General features: G+C 39.6%; 1 pseudogene; it reads left to right on the plus strand.

Moving 5' to 3' along the window:
• The first annotated feature begins 5,569 nt into the window (after positions 1-5,569).
• Positions 5,570-15,902, plus strand: part of LOC102490331 (RNA-binding protein 4-like) — a 17,439-nt pseudogene continuing 7,106 nt past the window's right edge.

Below are 15,902 nucleotides of genomic sequence, written 5' to 3' on the forward strand. Positions count from 1 at the left end.
AGTTGGGTGACATCTATGGGCATGCTATGATCCTGGCTGGCTAAAGGGCTCAGGGAGGATTGTGGTCTAAAGAGCACATTGAGGGTAACTTTCTGTCTGTCTCTGTCTCACTTTCTCTCTGGAAAAAAATAGTTATAAATACACACACACACACACACATGCATATATATGTATATGTACATGTTTAATTTCTTACTTTTACCATGATCTCTTGTATCTCTTATAACCACACTCTTTTTCTAGAATACATCATATAAAAATGCCTTATTATTTACTTGCTAAGTAGGATATAGTAGAATCTTGTCTTTTGGAGTCTGTCCATACCAATGCGGGACCATACTTCTCTCTGGCTCCATTTCCCACAAAATAGTACATTTTATAACCTAGGGACAAACACCCTGCTATACATCATAAGGAAAGTGGGGAGAAACTCACTGGCCCAGATCGATTTTAAAATGGCTTCCAAGGACCAGCAGTTAGCATAATGGCTATGTCGCTGGACTCCCACGTAGTCGACTGCGGTTCAAGTCCTGGACCCAGTGGCTTAAACTCACGCCGGGCGCATGTGCGTGCGTGCCCAAGATCCTGAGAGGAGAAGGAGGAGAAGGGATTGTGGCATGGCCATCCCTCCTGGGGGGTGATTTCTCGCTTCCTGTCTCTATGTCTCTCTCTGTCTTTCTAGCGAGTGCATGAGCCCTATAGCAAAGACCTCTAAAAAAAGGAAAAAAAAAAAAAAAAGGCTTAAAAAAAAAGAAAAAAAAAAAAAAAAGGCTTACAGGCTTATTCTCTGAAAAAATGCTCCAGAGTTCATTTCTGCTTCTTGAATCTGTTCATACAGCCCAACCATTCCTACCTCCTCAGCAATCCTCTGCATACTTTCGGGTTTTGCACTGTATTGGTTAGTACACAGATCTTTTCCTTCCTGAATAATTTTTATTTTATTTTTACATTCAATCACTCTGTATCACTATAGCACACAAAATGAATTTTCCCAGAATGAAAGCACTGTATATTTGTCCAGTCGAAATATTAACCATGTCCGTTATTACCAACATGTTTGTGTCCCCTAAATGTTCTGCTTCTTTCTTTTCCCCCTTGATTCCCTCCCTCTCACCTTGCCCCATTTCCCACCTCCTCCCACACTGTCTCTAATAGCCACAGTTCCTCCCCATGCTTTTATACTTTCCACTCTTTCAGTTTCTACAATAGAGTACTTACATTCGGTATATATTAAGGGGGAGGCATACAATGCCTTTCTTTTATAGTATGGCTTGTTTCACTCAACAGTAAATCTTCTGTGTTTGTCCACTTTCTATTTAATGCCAGGGTTTCATTGTTCTTCTTTTTGCTTGTTTCTTTTAGTTTTTTTTTTTTTAATGACTGAGTAATATTCCATAGAGTATATGTGCCACACTTTTTCAATCTATTCATCTATTCATGGACATTTGGATTGGTTCCATGTTTTAGAAATTGTGAATAATGGCACAGTAAACATGGGTGTGCAAGTGCTTGTCTGGCTGACTGTATTTCTATTGTTTGGGGAGATACCCAGAAGTGGAACTGCTGTATCATATGGTAGTTCTATCTGTAGATCTTCGAGCAATCTCCATGTTGTTCTCCACAGTGGCTGGGCCTATTCTTATCTAACACTGTAGAGCTCAAAATGCATCATGTACTTGTTTACATTTATTCTAACAACACTGTAAATAAAATATTAATAATGCTCCGTAGAGTCTTGAATATCTTTCTTGAGAACCCACGCCTGCTGGTTGAACTGGGATTCAAGCCCAAGTCTCTGAATGCCAGTTCAGCACGGTTTTCATACAAAACTACCCTTTGCAATTTGCCCTGGATTCTAACCCTATTCAAAATGAGTTAGCCATCACCTTGGACTGTTTACTAATAATGCCAGAGCTTATTTTCTTCCTGGCTCTGAAGTAACATACTCCCCTGGGTTTTACCTTAAAACTAACTATGCTGCTAACAGGCTTGGAGCACTTGTCTCATTAAAGAGTTTCTAATGAGCTAATCAAGTATAGATTGGGTTTGGCCAAGAAAAGGCCCTAGGAGAACCTGGACCTGGAGACAAGGAGGACAAGGAAATAAATCCCTGGAGAATGCGGCCTGACAGCTACAGGATCCTAATGAGCTCAGCTTGGCTGAAAGCAGTTTTTAGAAAGCAACCTGATTCAACTGCTTGTCCTAATGAGCTCAGACTTCTGACCCAGCATCTAAAGAGCCAGCTTGGCCAGGCTCCTCCTCCATGGCACTGGGGTTGCCAAACCATCCAAATCAGCCAAGGTCAGGCTCATGATCCTAGACTCGGGTGAGCAGACTGCCCTTAAACAAAGCTTCCCACCTGCTTAATCTATCCAAACACTGGGCTCCAAATAGCTTGACATCTTAGGAATCAGAATCAGAGGACCTGGAAATACCTGAAATTTCATTGAGTCAAATCCCATCATAAGATGAGGCCTAGACAAACCAGAATTGTACAAGCTGTATAAAATTTATTATTAGTTGTGTAAAGAGAAAAAGTACAGAAATGACAAAATTTTGGGGAAAAAATGATGACAAATATTTCTCAACTAGACATTAACAATTATTTAAAAAGTAAAGTATGTGGTCCTGTTAGTTGCTTAGAAGAACAGCCATTTATTCTGTTGTCTGGAAATTGGCATAGTTGCCTGCCATGAAAGAGACCAAAAGTACCAGATACTATTAATAGCTTTCTCCTTGCAGTGGGACAACCTGTAATTGGCACAGTCGTGAACAAGTCGTAAGGGAGAAACATTGGGAAATACTTTCTTCCTGACCGAAAGCAAATAGGGGAAGATGCACTCTTTTTTTTTTTTTTTAAAGATTTATTTATTTTATTTTATTTAGTCATTTATTTATTTTAATATGACCAGAGAAAGAGACACACACACACACACACACACACAGAGAGAGAGAGAGAGAGAGAGAGAGAGAGAGGGAAATTGAGAAAGCAAGCCACCAGTTCTGGGACTTGAACTGAGGATGGCCATGTGAGGATGTCCAGCGCCTCAACCACCACGCCACCTGCTGGTCCCTGGGGAAGATGCACTCTTTAAAAAAGACCAACAGGCGTCCTCCAATGTCCACTTCCTAGTAGGACATCCTGGTGGCAGTGTCCCTGTTCCTAGCTGTCCACGTGATCACAGAGTAGAGAGAGCATTGCTTGGCCCCCTGTGAAATGATCGTGGCCATGAGATGGTCCTGATTAACGTAACAGAGTGGAAAGGGCCAGGGCAGCCTTCCGGAGCCTTCCCTGAGACAGTGCAGGTTTGTCCTTCACCTTCTTACCCATCTTGTTCTCTAGCCCAACACCTACCTCCGTCCTGGACCACGATTTCACATTCAGCTGTGGTGGGGCAAACAGCAGAGGGATGTGAGCTACTGTCACACATGTGCTTTGCACGTGCCTAGAACTTCACTTACAAATAAACGACTTTTCCCTTACTTGATACACTGCTGTTTGTTTTTTTCTATCCTTCACAGCTACTCTAGTGCTGAATAATCCAACCTTCTAGGTTTTTTCCTTTCTGTCTTTGTGACACAGGAGGATATAATGTTTCCAATCGTAGCATCCTAGGTAGTGGGAATCAATTGTTCTGAATGTAAAAGTCATCCTCTGAGGAAAGGAGAGAAAGATGACAGAAAAAATGTGTCTTTGAGCAATTGAAACAACTGTTAGATCATTTTCCTCTGGACCTATTATGTGTGGTAATAAAATCATTTTTTTGCTTTGCTTATTTTATTTACATTTTTATTATTATTCATACATTAAATTGCTACACATCATTTAGATTGTAAAGAGACTTTCCCCAGCATCACATACACCTCAGTCCAGGCCAGTTGAGACCACCATACACATCCTCATCAACAGATATAGACCTTATCTGTGTCCCACGAGTGTCTTACCTCTCCATATTCCCCCAAATTTCCTTCCCTATGCTCTTCACCTCCACACTCTCTTTCCATTTTGTCTCTAGTGTCCATTACAATTTTTAATACTTATATGTTTTACAGTCTTTCAGTCTCTACCATAGAGTGTGGAGAGTCTGTATGTGTTAGGGGAGACATGCAATGTTTCTCTTTCATAGCCTGACTTGCTTCCCTCGGCAACATATCTTCCATATTCATCCACTTTCTGTCAAATTCCAGGGCCTTGTTTCTTATGGCTGAATAGTATTCCATGGGGTATGTGTGCCACAATTTTTTAATCCATTCATCAGTTGGTGGACATTTGGGTTGGTTCCAAGTCTGAGCAATCGTGAATAATGCTGCAATGAAAACAGTTGTGCAAGCACTTTTCTGACCAAGTGTTCTCCTGTCCTTAGGGTAGATACCCAGGAGTGGAATTGCTGGATCATATGGTAGTTCTATTTGAAGATCTTTGAGGAACCTCCTTATCATTATTGTTTAAGCCACCTTGCTTTCAGTGAAAACAAATCCTAAATGATTCAGACATATTCATTGAAAGTGACTTGTTAGAAGAAGAATGGACAAATGGATCAATGAAATGAGTTATAGAGTCCCAAAATAGCCATATGTAACTATGGCATTTCAAACTAGTGGAGTTTGGGGCAATGGATTATTTATACTCGAGGAGAAAGTTAGAATCGTACCACACATGTTAGAAAAAATAAATCCCAGATGGATTAAAATAGAAATATAAAAAAAACTACAGAACTAATAGAATACAATATAGAAGAATGCTTTCCATGATCTCAGAGTAGTTTCCCTATAAAAGTACAAATGTTAGAAGCACTAAAGGAAAAAGATTACGCTTTCTAATGGAAGACACCACTGAAAAAGTTAATAGGCAAATATAAAATCAGGAAACAATATCTGTAACAAAAAACAAAGAATAATTATCTATAATATATTGAGAGTTCCTATAATCAATAAATAAGAAAACATTTTGTCTTTCCTGATGTGGCTTACTTTGCTTAGCATTAAATCTTCTATATTCATCCACTTTGAATAAAATGATAGAGACTCTTTGTTCCATATGGCTGAATAATGGTCCATAGTGTATATATGCCACATATTTTTACAATCCATTCATCAGTTCTTGAGCATTTAGGTTGATCCCCATCTTAGCAATTGTGAATAATGCTATAACATATATGTATGCCCAAGTGTCCTTCTGCCTGAGTGTTTTCCTCTCCTTTGGGTAAATACCAAGTAGTGCATTTATTGGGTTATATGGTAGTTCTATTTGAAGATTTTTGAGAAACTTCCATATTATTTTCCAATGTAGTACTAATTTGCATGCCTACAAACAGTGTAGAAGTAGTCTCTTTTCAACACAGCCTCACCAGCACGTGTCATTCCTTGTTTTGTTTTTGTTTTTGTTTTTTGTTTTTTGTTTTTTTTTTCTTTCTATCATAACCATTCTGAATGGAGTTAAGAAGTATCTCATTGTGCCTTTGATTTGTATTTCCTGGTCACTGCTGCAGCCCCCGCCATTTTAGCTTTTTGTCAGAAGCATCTGTGCCGAGGAAGAAGCGCTGCTGAATTCCGTGCGGGTTGTTTCGAGATGGCGAAGCTGTTCATTGGAAACCTGCCCAGGGAGACAACAGAACAGGAGATGCGCTCACTCTTTGAGCAGTATGGAAAGGTGCTTGGATGTGGCATCATTAAGAACTATGGCTTTGTGCACATAAAAGACAAAACTGCACCTGAGGATGCCATGCACAACCTGCACCACTACAAGCTGCAGGGAGTGAACATCAATGTAGAAGCTAGCAAGAATAAGAGCAAAACCTCGACAAAGTTGCACGTGGGCATCATCAGTCCCACCTGTACCAACAAAGAGCTTCGTGCCAAGTTTGAGGAGTATGGTCCAGTTATTGAATGTGACATTGTGAAAGATTATGCCAACTATACATATGGAGTGGGCAGAGGATGCAGTGGAGGCCATCAGGGGCCTTGATAACACAGAGATTAAAAACACCTGTTGTCGACTTTGGGAGCAGCTGCTGCTGCTGCTGTTACTGCAGCTTCCTCCTCATATGACGGGTGGGATCGGATCCCCCTGCGTCACGCTACAACCCCAGTCCCTACTGTTGGAGAGGGCTATGGCAGCCTCGTGGAATTCCCTTATGATAAAAGATGTTATTTTTTCATATGCATTGTGGCCATCAAATATCCTCCTTAGAAAGCTGTCTGTTGGGAACCAGTAGTTAGCGTAATGGCTATGTTGCTGGACTCCCATGTAGTCAACCGCAGTTCGAGTCCTGAACCCAGTGGCTTAAACTCATGCCGGGCGCGTGTGCGTGCGTGCCCAAGATCCCGAGAGGAGAATGGAGGAGAAGGGATTGTGGCGTGACCATCCCCCTGGGGGGTGATTTCTCGCTTTCTGTCTCTATGTCTTTCTGTGTCTGTCTGGCGAGTGCACGCGCCCTAGAGCAAAAACCTCTCAAAAAAAAAAAAAAGCTGTTTGTTCAGCTCATTTGTCCATTTTTAAATTGGATTATTCTTTTGTTATACATGACCAACTCTGTGTTTTGAGTCCCAGACCTGGCAGTTTGAAAAACATGGCGGGAGTGTGTGCTTGTGTGACCAAAATCCTGTGAGGAGAATGGAGATGGGTGTGGTCATCTCCCTTGGGGGGTAATTTCTTACTTTGCTCATCTCTGTGTTTCTCTGTCTCTCTCCAGCAAGCACATGTACACACTCTATGGCAAAAAAAAAAATTCTAAAGGAAAAAGAATAAATTGTATAGCACTGAAATGACATCTGACTGAAAAGACATCTGACTTTTCCTTGTACACAATGGATGCTAGAAGACAATGGAACAACAGCCTAAGATATTGAAAGGAAAATAAACATACTCTTCAACATAAATGCAAAAATAAAGACTTTTTTCTTTTTACAGCAGATAAAATTATTTTCCCAGCATGAATACACTCTATGCTGCATATTAGTCCAGTCAATGATATTCACATTATCCTCATCAGGTAATTTTCCATTTGTATGTCCCTTAAATGTTTTGCCTTTCCCCCCCTTTGAATCCCTCCCTCTTGCTCCCACACTGTTTCTAGTATCCACAGTTGCTCTCCATGATTTTATACCTTCTAATCTTACAGTTTCTGCTGTAGAGTGCAAACATTTGGTATAAAGTGGGGACATACAATGCCTCTCTTTCATAGCCTGGCTTTCTTAGCTTAGCATTATATCTTCCATATTCATTCACTTTCCATCAAGTGCCTGGGTCTCATTGTTTTTTTATGGCTGAGTAGTATTCCATAGTGTATATGTACCACACTTTTTCAATTAATTCATCTGTTTGTGGACAATTAGGTTGATTCCAAGTAATAGAGTCATTCTTAGGCAGAGAGAATCCAAGATCATTTGGAACCTATAGACCTACATTATGAGAATTCTAAAAATCATCTCTCAGCAAAAAGAAAATGATATAATATAAAACCCTGATCTTCAATAAAGAAATAAAGAGGACCTGAAATGGCAAGAGTGAATGTATAGTCAAATATAAAAGAATGTTTTCAGAAATATAAGAGTAAAATGCTTGGGAGGGAAATACATGAAATTATATGAATGTAACATTTTATGTGCTTCATCTTATAAATTATGCTGTGCTATGTTAAAAATGCGTATTTTGATTTCAAAGTAACCCCTAAAACTATTGGGTTGTCAGAAAAGTCATGATGCATTTTTGCACAGTAAAACATAGAAAGATATGTCGTAATTTTTCTGACAACTCAATATTATTCCCTTTTGCTGCTGTAACACATCACCACCAAATTCATGGCTCAAAGCAACACAAATCTTATTATTTTACAATTCTGAAGGTCAAAAAGTCCAAAGTGGATTTTAGGGAGCTAAAATTAAGGTGTGAAAAGAGCTACGGGTTCCTCTGGAAACTTCAGGAAAGAGTCAATCTACTGTGTTTTCCTGTTTCTAGAGACCATCCATATTCCTTAGGTCATGACTAGTTTACTTTGATTTATGCATCTGTTATCATATCTTCTCTGACATTTTTGTCTCCCTTTAACTTTTAAGGACCTTGTGATCACCTTGGACCCATCAAGAGAGCCCTATCTATGTATTAATTTTAACTTGATTATAGGGGGAGAGAGAGAGAAAGTGAGAAAGCAAGCTGCCAGGTCTGGGACTTGAACCATGGTCGGCCATGTGGGAGTCCAGCGCCCTTAATCACCACACCACCTGCTGGCCCTGATAATTTCCCTTTCTAAAGAACTTTATCTTAATCAGACCCGCAAAGTCTCATTGCTGTGTAGGATAACCTACAAAGATTATAGGAATTTGGACATGATTGAGGTAATTATTCTGTCTACTACTCTAATCAAAGAAGTATAGCTAAAATATCAGTATGGAATTTTAAGTGGAATAATATAGATGAGTAATTTATTCAAGAGTAGAGGTAAAGCAAAACAGAGAAATAGAGAACAAAGGGAATAAATAGAAAATAGGTATTAACATAGAATATTTCAAACAAAATAAGCCACTAACTACATTAAGGGTAACTGATTCAAATACACTAAATAAAAGACAGAGAATGGCTTTGATTTTTAAAGAACACGTTCTAATTTTTAAAAGGCAGTTTATTTTGGTAGTGTTGGCTCAACTTCATGATGTTTGTCCAAGAATTCAAAGCAGTCTGCTTCATTTCCTTAGTTGTTTCCTGAGCTTCGGTAGATGAGAGAAAGCATATTTTCTCTCAAATAAATATCCATTGTGAAGTCTGAACAGTATTTAACTAGGATTTTTTCTTTCCTGGGAAGAAGAGGAGATGTGGGCCAAGTAAATTGGAAATATTTTTCAAAAATCCTTGTCTGTAAAATTTTTAGCCCAACACAGGTTGTCCGGTCAAAACAACTCTAAAAAGTAAAAGACTCAGTGGAACCTAAGGCAACCTTTGTGGTTAGTGTGAGCATGACACTGCTAAAGAGAAAGCCATTCCAGCAGGGTTCTCTTTCCTCTTTTCTCTACCAGGAGCTTAGCAGGGATCCAAGGGACACGCAAAGTTGAAAGAAAGTTATTTCCGAGAGTTGGCAGCAAGTAAAGCTAGTGGAATAAACTACCCAGGCATTTGTGCTTAGACACACTCTTGCCAGCCCAGGATGCCTCACCCTTCTGAGAAATGTCCTCCTGCAACTCTGTGTGGTTGTGTGGCTGCCGCCATCTTACACATTCGGGTCATGGTCACTGTTGTCTGGTCAGGAGAAGGCAACACGGGACAATTCAAGGCCTTCTCCAAGATTCATTAAAGCTAGTAACCAGAAGCATAGCTCATGACTCCAGAGGCGAAGTAGAAGCAGACTGTGGAAATTATTGGTAACCACTTTTTGCTCTGTAGAGAAAGATCATCTGGGTCAAAAACACCAATGAAGGGAGGAACATAGGGCAGAGAGAAAGTTCCAAGCGTCCTCGAGCCCTGCACCTGAAGAACCCTGAGATCAGCTGATTATCTGCCCTGCCTGTCATTCACAAATCTTCAAGCAATTTCTCATTCTTTCAATATCTTAGTTGCAGTTGAACTCCTGTCGTTTCCATAGTAGAATAGAGCTTTTTTCTCATGAAAGTCACCAAATGTTTCTCCCCATCTGAGAAAGGAGTATTTCCCGAGTGGCTGGCAGTTATTCCCATCATAGCTGGAGACCTGGGTGTGATTCACCTTTCTGATAGCATGTTAATTTTTCTACCTTCTGAGCTCGTAATCAACAATGGCATCACTTTCATTTGCTGCAGGATTCCAGATGTGGCAAAGATTATTATCTGGGTTCTTTGATTAAGGCAGTTACAATAAGTGTGCATAATTAGTGTTTTTTTGTGTCAGTGAGAACTTCTTTTGGAAGTGACTGGAGTTGTAATAATGTTGTCAGTAAATTCAATGTGTAGATAAATTCCAATTTTTTTTTGAGAGATTTTTTCTTTAGGGTGAGTGTGCTCACCAGAGAGACAAAAAACGAGACATCACTCCCCAGGAGAATGGCCACACCACAATCCCTTCCTCTCCAATCTCCTCTCGGGGTTTTCGGCATGCATGCACACGTGCCCAGTGTGAGTTTCAACCAGGACTTGAACTATGGTCAGCCATGTGGGAATCCAGCGACGTAACCGCTATGCCACCTGTTGGTCCCAATGTTCAAATATTTTAAAAATTCAGTTTAAAAAACTGAAACAAAGTATAATAGGAAATCTGAATTTTCAAATAAAACTTTCCTGCAAAGAGGATTTCAGGCCCATATGGTTTCACTGAAATTATTATCAAAAATGAAATTAAAAAAATACCTATCTCACAGAAACTCTTTCAAAAAGTAGAGGAAGGGGCTATTTTCTAACTTGTGGTTAAAGCTAGTAAACTCTACTGTGAAAACACAAAGAAGGCTCCACGGTAAAATGATAAACCCCTGCTTGAGAGAGGTCAGGTCCCATAAGGTGACCGGGATTCAAATACCTGGTCTGATCCTCCTGAAACTTGCCACAAAGGCGCCCAGTGCCCAGGCTGAGAACTGGAGGAAGAGGATTACCGTGTAACCAGATCCTCTGCAAGGTACTTCTCTCTCTCTCTCTTTTTCTCGCTCTCTCATGCTCTACCAAAAGTAAAGAAGAAAACATAAAAGAAGACATTACAAGATGACAGTAGACTAATTCCTCATTAACAAAAACACGAAAGTCTCTAAAATATGAACAAATAAATGATACAAAAAGACCATGTCAGGCTCAATCCATGAATTTGATACTGGAATACATTCAATAAACTAATCATTGCAATTCACGGTAGTAACTGAATAAAAGGGAAAATATATAATCTTTTTAATAAATATAGAAAAAAATCTTTGACAAAAATTCAACACCTACACAAAGTAAATATCTCAGAAAGTAGAAAAAGAAAAATTGAGGGAATAAAAAACCTTCCTCAAGCCAGGAAAGAACATCTATGAAAACATGGCTAATACCACATCCTACTAAATAACTCAATAGTTTCTCCCTAAGATCAGGAATAAGATGAGGGTATCTGCTCTCACTACTTTTATTTAGCATTATGATAAAGGTTTCAATAGGTTTAATAAAGTAAGGGAAAAATAAAAGTGATAGAAACCGAACAAAAAAGAATTGAAATATTTTTTGGGGGGACGGGCCTCCTCGTGCATGGGTTAAGTGCAGTGTATCAGGAGCTGGAGCCCACCTGGCCAACCGTGGCTGAAATCCCAGCCCTCGTGGCTAGAAAACCACATCAGACATGTGTGCACATGTGCTCCAAATCCTGAGGTGATGCAGAGAGGGAAGAGGAATGATTGGGCACGACTACACCCCACTGGGGTACTTCTCTCTGTCTAAAGAGTGCAAATGCCCTCTGGCAATAGAAAAAATAAAAATAGATGTTCATTTACAAATACTGTGATATCATATATAAAATACTCAGGAGTTTATTAAATGTAATAGGTGAATCTGGTAAGATAACAGGACACAACATTATACAAAAATGAACTGTTTTTTCATATATTAGCAAAAAATAAGTTTTATTTCAAAACAAAAAACACTTTACAACTCATTTATAACAGTAGCAATACAATAATGTGGACTAAATTTAATAAAAGGTGTGCAAGATGTCTGCACTGGTGCCTGCAAAAACTTAAGGGAATTTAAAAGCATTTTTATTTGACTTTATTATCAATCTGCTTCTTATAAGAAACACACCTTGGGGACCAGCAGTTAGTGTAATGGCTTTGTCGCTGGACTCCCATGTAGTTGACCGCGGTTCCTGTCCTGAACCCAGTGGCTTAAAACTCACGCCGGGCGCGTGTGCGTGCATGCCCAAGATCCCGAGAGGAGAATGGAGAAGGGATTGCGGCGTGGCCAAGGACCTTGTGATCACCTTGGACCCATCAAGAGAGCCCTATCTATGTATTAATTTTAACTTGATTATAGGGGGAGAGAGAGAGAAAGTGAGAAAGCAAGCTGCCAGGTCTGGGACTTGAACCATGGTCGGCCATGTGGGAGTCCAGCGCCCTTAATCACCACACCACCTGCTGGCCCTGATAATTTCCCTTTCTAAAGAACTTTATCTTAATCAGACCCGCAAAGTCTCATTGCTGTGTAGGATAACCTACAAAGATTATAGGAATTTGGACATGATTGAGGTAATTATTCTGTCTACTACTCTAATCAAAGAAGTATAGCTAAAATATCAGTATGGAATTTTAAGTGGAATAATATAGATGAGTAATTTATTCAAGAGTAGAGGTAAAGCAAAACAGAGAAATAGAGAACAAAGGGAATAAATAGAAAATAGGTATTAACATAGAATATTTCAAACAAAATAAGCCACTAACTACATTAAGGGTAACTGATTCAAATACACTAAATAAAAGACAGAGAATGGCTTTGATTTTTAAAGAACACGTTCTAATTTTTAAAAGGCAGTTTATTTTGGTAGTGTTGGCTCAACTTCATGATGTTTGTCCAAGAATTCAAAGCAGTCTGCTTCATTTCCTTAGTTGTTTCCTGAGCTTCGGTAGATGAGAGAAAGCATATTTTCTCTCAAATAAATATCCATTGTGAAGTCTGAACAGTATTTAACTAGGATTTTTTCTTTCCTGGGAAGAAGAGGAGATGTGGGCCAAGTAAATTGGAAATATTTTTCAAAAATCCTTGTCTGTAAAATTTTTAGCCCAACACAGGTTGTCCGGTCAAAACAACTCTAAAAAGTAAAAGACTCAGTGGAACCTAAGGCAACCTTTGTGGTTAGTGTGAGCATGACACTGCTAAAGAGAAAGCCATTCCAGCAGGGTTCTCTTTCCTCTTTTCTCTACCAGGAGCTTAGCAGGGATCCAAGGGACACGCAAAGTTGAAAGAAAGTTATTTCCGAGAGTTGGCAGCAAGTAAAGCTAGTGGAATAAACTACCCAGGCATTTGTGCTTAGACACACTCTTGCCAGCCCAGGATGCCTCACCCTTCTGAGAAATGTCCTCCTGCAACTCTGTGTGGTTGTGTGGCTGCCGCCATCTTACACATTCGGGTCATGGTCACTGTTGTCTGGTCAGGAGAAGGCAACACGGGACAATTCAAGGCCTTCTCCAAGATTCATTAAAGCTAGTAACCAGAAGCATAGCTCATGACTCCAGAGGCGAAGTAGAAGCAGACTGTGGAAATTATTGGTAACCACTTTTTGCTCTGTAGAGAAAGATCATCTGGGTCAAAAACACCAATGAAGGGAGGAACATAGGGCAGAGAGAAAGTTCCAAGCGTCCTCGAGCCCTGCACCTGAAGAACCCTGAGATCAGCTGATTATCTGCCCTGCCTGTCATTCACAAATCTTCAAGCAATTTCTCATTCTTTCAATATCTTAGTTGCAGTTGAACTCCTGTCGTTTCCATAGTAGAATAGAGCTTTTTTCTCATGAAAGTCACCAAATGTTTCTCCCCATCTGAGAAAGGAGTATTTCACGAGTGGCTGGCAGTTATTCCCATCATAGCTGGAGACCTGGGTGTGATTCACCTTTCTGATAGCATGTTAATTTTTCTACCTTCTGAGCTCGTAATCAACAATGGCATCACTTTCATTTGCTGCAGGATTCCAGATGTGGCAAAGATTATTATCTGGGTTCTTTGATTAAGGCAGTTACAATAAGTGTGCATAATTAGTGTTTTTTTGTGTCAGTGAGAACTTCTTTTGGAAGTGACTGGAGTTGTAATAATGTTGTCAGTAAATTCAATGTGTAGATAAATTCCAATTTTTTTTTGAGAGATTTTTTCTTTAGGGTGAGTGTGCTCACCAGAGAGACAAAAAACGAGACATCACTCCCCAGGAGAATGGCCACACCACAATCCCTTCCTCTCCAATCTCCTCTCGGGGTTTTCGGCATGCATGCACACGTGCCCAGTGTGAGTTTCAACCAGGACTTGAACTATGGTCAGCCATGTGGGAATCCAGCGACGTAACCGCTATGCCACCTGTTGGTCCCAATGTTCAAATATTTTAAAAATTCAGTTTAAAAAACTGAAACAAAGTATAATAGGAAATCTGAATTTTCAAATAAAACTTTCCTGCAAAGAGGATTTCAGGCCCATATGGTTTCACTGAAATTATTATCAAAAATGAAATTAAAAAAATACCTATCTCACAGAAACTCTTTCAAAAAGTAGAGGAAGGGGCTATTTTCTAACTTGTGGTTAAAGCTAGTAAACTCTACTGTGAAAACACAAAGAAGGCTCCACGGTAAAATGATAAACCCCTGCTTGAGAGAGGTCAGGTCCCATAAGGTGACCGGGATTCAAATACCTGGTCTGATCCTCCTGAAACTTGCCACAAAGGCGCCCAGTGCCCAGGCTGAGAACTGGAGGAAGAGGATTACCGTGTAACCAGATCCTCTGCAAGGTACTTCTCTCTCTCTCTCTTTTTCTCGCTCTCTCATGCTCTACCAAAAGTAAAGAAGAAAACATAAAAGAAGACATTACAAGATGACAGTAGACTAATTCCTCATTAACAAAAACACGAAAGTCTCTAAAATATGAACAAATAAATGATACAAAAAGACCATGTCAGGCTCAATCCATGAATTTGATACTGGAATACATTCAATAAACTAATCATTGCAATTCACGGTAGTAACTGAATAAAAGGGAAAATATATAATCTTTTTAATAAATATAGAAAAAAATCTTTGACAAAAATTCAACACCTACACAAAGTAAATATCTCAGAAAGTAGAAAAAGAAAAATTGAGGGAATAAAAAACCTTCCTCAAGCCAGGAAAGAACATCTATGAAAACATGGCTAATACCACATCCTACTAAATAACTCAATAGTTTCTCCCTAAGATCAGGAATAAGATGAGGGTATCTGCTCTCACTACTTTTATTTAGCATTATGATAAAGGTTTCAATAGGTTTAATAAAGTAAGGGAAAAATAAAAGTGATAGAAACCGAACAAAAAAGAATTGAAATATTTTTTGGGGGGACGGGCCTCCTCGTGCATGGGTTAAGTGCAGTGTATCAGGAGCTGGAGCCCACCTGGCCAACCGTGGCTGAAATCCCAGCCCTCGTGGCTAGAAAACCACATCAGACATGTGTGCACATGTGCTCCAAATCCTGAGGTGATGCAGAGAGGGAAGAGGAATGATTGGGCACGACTACACCCCACTGGGGTACTTCTCTCTGTCTAAAGAGTGCAAATGCCCTCTGGCAATAGAAAAAATAAAAATAGATGTTCATTTACAAATACTGTGATATCATATATAAAATACTCAGGAGTTTATTAAATGTAATAGGTGAATCTGGTAAGATAACAGGACACAACATTATACAAAAATGAACTGTTTTTTCATATATTAGCAAAAAATAAGTTTTATTTCAAAACAAAAAACACTTTACAACTCATTTATAACAGTAGCAATACAATAATGTGGACTAAATTTAATAAAAGGTGTGCAAGATGTCTGCACTGGTGCCTGCAAAAACTTAAGGGAATTTAAAAGCATTTTTATTTGACTTTATTATCAATCTGCTTCTTATAAGAAACACACCTTGGGGACCAGCAGTTAGTGTAATGGCTTTGTCGCTGGACTCCCATGTAGTTGACCGCGGTTCCTGTCCTGAACCCAGTGGCTTAAAACTCACGCCGGGCGCGTGTGCGTGCATGCCCAAGATCCCGAGAGGAGAATGGAGAAGGGATTGCGGCGTGGCCACCCCCCCTGGGGGGTGATTTTTCGCTTTCTGTCTCTATGTCTCTCTCTGTCTGTCTGGCGAGCACACATGCCCTATACCAAAAACAAAACAAAACAAAACAAAACAAAACAAAACAAAACACACCTTAAGCAAGAATACCAAAGAGATGAAAGAAGGATGCGGGGGGGGGGGGGGGGTGGCGGTATAGTGAAACA

Source organism: Tupaia chinensis, unplaced genomic scaffold, assembly GCF_000334495.1.
Source record: "Tupaia chinensis unplaced genomic scaffold, TupChi_1.0 Scaffold000332_1, whole genome shotgun sequence".
NCBI lineage: Eukaryota > Metazoa > Chordata > Mammalia > Scandentia > Tupaiidae > Tupaia > Tupaia belangeri.